A 7,423-nucleotide genomic window follows, 5' to 3' on the forward strand; every position below is an offset into this window, starting at 1 on the left:
TAAACACCTTCTAAGCCAGTTATTTGTATTCTTACCAACGCGAATGTTTTCAGATAACTACAACACAAAGTGAATCAATTCAAACCAAGTTCAGTTTTACCTTTTATTAAGAGCAAAATTGATCAACTATTTGAATATCATAATTACGACATGAAGTTGAAGCATTGACTTTGAAATATTAGCGTCAAAACCCTTTCCGTAGTTATAAGAAATCTCTGTTGAAAACAGATGTTCAGATGTTGCACGATTCCTACCACGTCATAACAATTTGTTTATGAATCCCTGTTTTTTTATGAAACGTAAGAGAATTCCGCCCCACAGGTAGCAACTGTCACAAACAAATGCAAAAGTTATTCAACTGAACACGGGAATATCTGCTATGTGTCGAGCTACAACTGCAACAGGAAGCATTTTGTATATCATCATATGTCTACCATGAAGCTTTACTAAGATCTTGAATGTTGAAACCCTGATCAAACAACTTTAAAAACCAGAATCGTATGCCGTACTTTGGAATATTCGAACAAATTTTAAATTTTAAATATCATCCACATGTCTGCCATGAAGCTATACTAAGGCCTTGCAAGGTCTATTAATCAGTAAAAGGTAAATGGCTATTTTTTACCATTATAGACTTCATGGCCACATTCCCTTGTTTGGATTTTGCCAATACAAGCAGAAATGCCGACTCGTATACACAAAGACACAGATTAGCAAAGAGTGGGGGATAGTTGGTGCCCATGGGGATGTCTTCTTCTTGCCTAAATGTTCTTTTTTCCAAATTTCACATAGATGTTATCTATGAGAAAATCCAGCATCATACATATTATTTTTTCAGTAAACTTCAGATGGCATTTGCTTTCACTTCTGAAAATTTAACCTGAACCTTAGATAGAGCCGTGATTATATTAATAGCCACCAAGTTTAGTGATAAGTGCCCCATTGATCAAGGAATTCAGTGTTTCCTAAAGTTTGTCGTGAGGGATAGAGGTTTAAGAAGTTGAAAAATGTTTTGACATAATTGAGCCTGTTTCTTTCCTGAGATTGAAAAGAATCAAGCAAATCCTTTCAGATTTTGAGAATCCAAATGCTATCTCTTCCACTTGTCTTATATACTTTCTGTGAATATATGTCCTCCCTTGATGGTATTAAGGATTAGGGTCAATCTTTGAGACAGGGATCTGATTGTACATTTCCTGGAACCAGCAATATATATATATCTCTTTGTGCGAGCCTCTATGGAGCTTTGGACACCAGCACAATAGAGGAATGGTCGTGTCTTCAGGTTTTAGAGTCAAGCCCAAAGGTTGTAGTACTGGTGAGTGGCAGATTATTTCCTCAGTTAACATACTGGCCTTACACGTGGCATTATCTGTTATTTCACTGATACCAAGTTCTTTAATATAACAATGGATGTAGGAATGCGAACACTCGGTGATCCATTCACATAATTTGTATCATTATTTGGCCTTTTGAGCTCAATCTGTTTCGCAGACTGTCGATTTTTTAAATGACATATAATGGTGTATGTTCTTATAAGCAATAGTAGTGGGAACAATTACAATGTAGGACAGCAATATTTTGAATTACAATTTCTCTTGTCTGTTCAACATTTTTAGTAAAACGCTACCAAATTAGTAATATGACTTGGGGTTCAAATACCATTGTATTTGGACTAGGTGCTTTTGTTTCTACTGTAGGGAAGTGTGCTATTTCATCAGGTACACGTACCTAATTAGACTCTGAAACCCTTGTATTCGGATTATCATAATTACGACATGCCGCTTGAAGCACGTACGCGTACTTTATTTGACTATGAAAACTCACTAGCTTAGTCATTCACTGCCTCGAAATATAGAGAAAAACAATCACCAACTTTGTTAATATCTTAAGACAAGGTTGTATACTAAGTCCACTATTATTGGCGTTAAACCAAACTTTGACTTATTCCCCCTCTTCTTGCGTTGCTGTGGTACGGAGTGTTCAGCTGTGCGACAAGGGGAAACCGTGAATCAATTGGCATGTAATAAATATTTAGATATTGGAGTGCAAAAACACCGATGACATTACTTTCGGGGAATGTGGTCGTTTTTCGTTTCATAAGCATGATAATGTTAAAGGTGAAATATTGGCCGGAATTAATAAGGATGCACGATGCGCGTCTCTCCAAAGAAGCTCATACTATGTTGGGTTATTTCTACACTATTGTACATAGAACATGGGCATTTGATATTCGTATGCTGTTGTTGTTTTTTTATGTGGTTAATGTTGAAGATGACACTGCGTTCTCGCGGGTTTTCAAAGATACATTAGTTAGATGTTCAGAAGTTGAATTCTAAAATAAATTCCAGCTCAAAGCACGTGTTATATAAAGAGTATAAATCTTTAATAGAGTTCGAAAAGTAGTTGTCAATTATTACTGAAAATATTCCTCTGTAATATGTGTTGAGGTTAACTGTTGTTCAACTGTGTGCGGATCTGTTGCGACAAAAGAAATAATAATGGAAGATGGTCGAGAATGGCGAAAACAACTAGACCGTGCCGGCCATGTTGACTTTCTGTTGAGGATGAAATCCAATTTAGTCATCTATTAAGCATGAAATGATTTACGAATACATTTTTGTTTGCCAGTTTATTAATCTTGTTTCCACCATCAAAGGTGAACTGCTAAACATTTGTATACGCCTTATTGAAAGTATGTTAAAATATGATATATTAATATATTGTATGGTGGTGAGTGAGTAATGTTTCAAGCCGTTTTTAGCAATATCCAGCAAAACCACGGCGGGGTACACCAGAAAATGGCTTCACACATTGTACTCATGTAAGGAATGGAACCCGGGTCTTCGGCATGACGAGCGAACGCTTTAACCACTAGGCTACCCCACCGCCCCTTATTGTATTATAGCCAAGGGACCTGCATACAAATTAACTTTCCTTTTCTTGGTGAATGTGTCACCCATGTGTGTAAGATGCTTTGTAAGAGTTGCACCCTTTGGTACGCCAGAAACCTATGATTGTGGGTTCGAATCCCGGTTCGCCCTGATTATGTTTCTAGGTTTGTCAGCACCATACCCGTGCTCGTGGGTTTCACCAAAATGGTTAACATCTGAGACCTGCACCACTTCGGGCTTTCCTCCCACATTAACCTGACACACCGTGATGTAACTGGAATACCGGTCAAAGCGCCGTGAAACCTAACTCACTAACTCACTTTTCGTTATCTGTCAACTGTTTTTTAACTTGGGTTCAACTGTATTTAACACATTTTCAAATTGAAAATTCACACAAGTTCAGCGCCAAACAAATCCCATGCTGCTGTGATTTAGTTGCATCTACTATTACTCTTTACATCGAAGAACACCAAACTCTCCCTCACTACTTCACTCGTCGACAGGAGGCACAGGAGAGAAACAGACTCCATCAATAAATATACGATATTTAAACAAGCTCCAAAGCTCAAAGTATCCAAAGCGTAATTCAATTCGGATAAGATGAATCTGATGAAATTTGAATCATTCTGGGTTTTTTTCCTTTTTTTTGGTCAAAGTGTTTGTTTGTTGTTTAACGCCACACTCAACAATATTCCATATACATGAAGGCTTTCTGTAAATAATCGAGTCTGGACCACTAAAGATTCACATCATAATTAGCGATCGCCAGAATTGGGATACAATGACAAGCATCAACTGGCCACCCAATCCCGTTAGTCGCCTCTAACTACAAGCATGCCACTCGCACTGCCCCAAAAGATACGTCATTCACAATATAGAATCATGTCTTTGGCTAGCCCCCACTTCAAATCACCCATAATTGAAAACCAAGAGATTTATATTGCATTAATGTAAGTCAGCATCCTGCCGTTCGTTGTGATGTGCACAGGTCGTGGTCCAATATAACGTACCTGTACGCGGGAAACAAATATTTTCTGAACCGTGTGACTTGTAAATAATAATATTTATGAGAATAAATTGTTTTTATATTATTTTGCTTTTGTAAACCCAGAGCAGGGAATCTAACTACAAAACCGTTGTAACAACGCGTGGCGTTCCCGAACTCGCAAACTGTGAACGCAGACGTACATTCCTGAATTTCTATTGGCTGCCTGACGACTGGCACGCGCTCCTTAGTAATTATACAGTTAGCACCTTTCTTTAGTTATTCTAGCAGTAAATGGTATAGAAACCAACATCGTCTTCACGCTTAGCTGAGTCACCGGAGCTGAAGCACATCGTGTAGGAAGATATCGGATGGTGTCGTAGAGAATTGCCCAAGACTTGGTCAGTGAACAACAACAAAGTTCAACAGTACTACATATTAGGTAAGTTTTACTTCACTGAAACAGTATTTACGTAGGCTCTCATGTCGTTAAAGTTATTGAAACTGCGTTGTAGTGGAATTAATCTCGCACGAAATACTACAATTTTAAAATCATATGATTTTGTTTCTTCTAATTTATGGCTGATTACATTATCGGGCTTTGTGATATAAACTTTTGAAGACCCTGAGCTGTTATCAACGTGTTTTCAATTATATGCCTATTGTGCGAGTAGGCATGACGTTAAATATTGTTAGAGGGGACATTACCGTGTGTTTTTATTCAACGTACACAAGTGATCACAGGCGTTTTCATTTTAATATGTATCGAAACCTGAAATGTATCAAACGCAATTAATTCACTCTGGGACGAACTTTAATTACAAGTGATTTGAAAGTACCGTCTTGCAATATACTTACAGTTGCCACTATGATAGGTAAATTATAGATTAAATGTTAGCCATGGTTCTGTAGATTCTATGGAATCCTAGTAATGACACTGTCGCGTTGTTAATGTCCCTTCTAGGATTCCATACAGTGCCAAGAACGCGTTAGCGTTCGCCGGAATGGGAATGGCCGACTAGTCATGGGTTTGATACTTGCTCTGTGAGAGTTGCCCATGAGGTACTTCTGGATGACGAAAACGCCATTTGTGACGGCCAACATTGTTCTGGGGTATTGCATACGTCAAAGAATAACCATTGATTTCCTGGTTTGGCCTGGGATTTTTCGCTCACTGCACCAAGACAAGCACTTGTTTATCTGAAAGGAATAGCCCAAGAATTTTGATATTTCGTACAGAACATCATCCATCTTAACAAGCCAACACTGTAAAACATATTTTGATACATGATTAAGTATTCTTCATGTCATTTGGTAATACTTTAAGAACTGCTTGACATTAACGTTTTTATTTTTGTACATTTTACTTGTAATATAATACTAAAAAAAGTTAATAACACCCGATTCTTTACTAGTATTATTGTTAATATGTCATGGCATGACAGATCAACTATGTAATATAAAAGAATAAGATGTTCTTTCGCTTCGTTTGAGTAGTATATAATATATGAGGAAAGCGATATTTTACAGAGGGAATTTCGTATTAAGTCAGGTGCAGCCGAGTTAAAAAGTTATAACCTTCATTAAAATTATCATTAACGCCGTGTGGAGCCGTCAGCGTTAGGCGTGAGTCAAGATGAAACAAACACAATCCTGCTTGTTTGTCATCCTGGCTTTTACAAGTGAAGAAGCCGTTCCGGTTAACACGTGAGGCGTTGTTTTCGTCAACTCCACTACTCAGGCTCAACGGGTTGCACATAGGACAATACAAAGGTGGCGAAGCCGATCTATGCAAGCGCCTAGCATTGTAAGGGCCACTTGGTGTTACGTCATCATATAAAGGGATGCGCCGAGGTGCTGTATTTCTCAACATCCGGTGATTGAAGACCTTGTTTGGCAAAGATCAAACGCGTATTGTCCAGTACGGCAATTACATGACGTCATGTAAAGATGGGCTGAAGAATGGCCAGGGCAACAGTTTGTGTTAATTAGCGTTTGCACTCCGAATTTTGTTATTCAAGTAATAATCATATTCTTGAAGACGTGATTTCAGAACGAACAGTTAACTTATTCTATCCTGTGATAGTGATTGTTGTTTAACGCCACAGACGGAACTATACCAGTTACACCTCGGCGGTCTGGACCAGGCAAACAAGTGACTAGTAACATGAGCAACGATTCAAACCATTAAAATATAATTACATTATTCAGCCAACAGGGTTACCATTTTAATTGGCTCTTACAAACATCAGATATTGGGGACCCATAATGACTGGGAGGGGGGTGGCCCACTCGTCTAAAGCGCCCCAATTCGGGTACGCCAGAAACCTATGATTGTGGGTTCGAATCCTGGTTCGCCCTGATTATTTTTAGGTTTGTCAGCACCATACCCGAGCACGTGGGTTTCACCAAAGTGATAAACGTCTGCGAGATCTGCGAGGCGTCTAGGGCTTTCCTCCCAACGACCAACTCTGTGGTCTTGTGGTAGAGGGTGCGCCCGGAAAGCAGAAGGTTGCTGGTACCATGTCGGGATAAAAGGGGATAAAAGAAGGACTGGTCGGCTCGGAGTTAGTATATTGTGTCTGAAGGGGGCATCAACGTTAAACTGTGGTATCTCAGTGGGCTTGAAGTATAAAACTGGCATTAATTCGGAGTAGTACAGGCTGCCAACACACGCGTACATGCACGTGGATTTATAAGGGGAATAATCTTAAAAAGGATTTGACGTTAAACCCCATTTTACCTCACCTCACCTTCAAAAAGATGTACCTAACACATAGTTGTTCAATATTCCAAAGAGTGTGGCGTTAATCAACAAACAGACAATCAAATGAATTTTCAGGGACAACCGATAAAAATCGTTTATTCAAGAAATTTACATAGGCAATTTCCTGACGTCACGGCACTTTTCAGAGGCTTTTCTTTTTTTTAAGATAAAAGTGTCAATACAAGAAAGACGTAATAACCAATATGTTAATATGTGTGAAGCAGAGAAGCAGAACAATACGTCTTTTGTGACGTCAGTAAAACACTTTTGGCATTTTGATCGACGTCACCGCGCCAGAAGCGATTAAAACCTGTTGTGCACGTTGTCAAATGTGCACGAGGTGTTAGAACAACATGTAAGGTATATTCAAAGTATACATTTATACAAGATGGAATAACTCTGAGAAGTAATAAAATTCGTGATATTGATAGAAGGATTTTGGAAGCTTGGTAGCTATGCTCTACGGTTTATGGCCGATTTAAACAAAATGGCTTTTGGATGATTTGCTTGGACTGCCTATTGAACCGAGCCAAGTCTCTATTTAAAACGTATATTTAGAGAACATCTGATAACTTCTATAACAAAGGTATGTGCTTTGCAAGGGTAAGCCGACGACCAAGAACAAACAAACCTAACCTGATTTTATCACTATAAGAATTCTAAAGTCATTTAATATTTTAACAACAGGAATCATAATGTCATAATACTTTTGGTTTATTTGTCAGATCACTGAAATACGAGAATGAACCGGGACACTCCAGAGTCGCTACTGCAGTT

Source organism: Haliotis cracherodii, unplaced genomic scaffold (assembly GCF_022045235.1).
Source record: "Haliotis cracherodii isolate W230 unplaced genomic scaffold, xgHalCrac1.p SCAF_2, whole genome shotgun sequence".
In the NCBI taxonomy this organism is placed as follows: Eukaryota; Metazoa; Mollusca; class Gastropoda; order Lepetellida; family Haliotidae; genus Haliotis; species Haliotis cracherodii.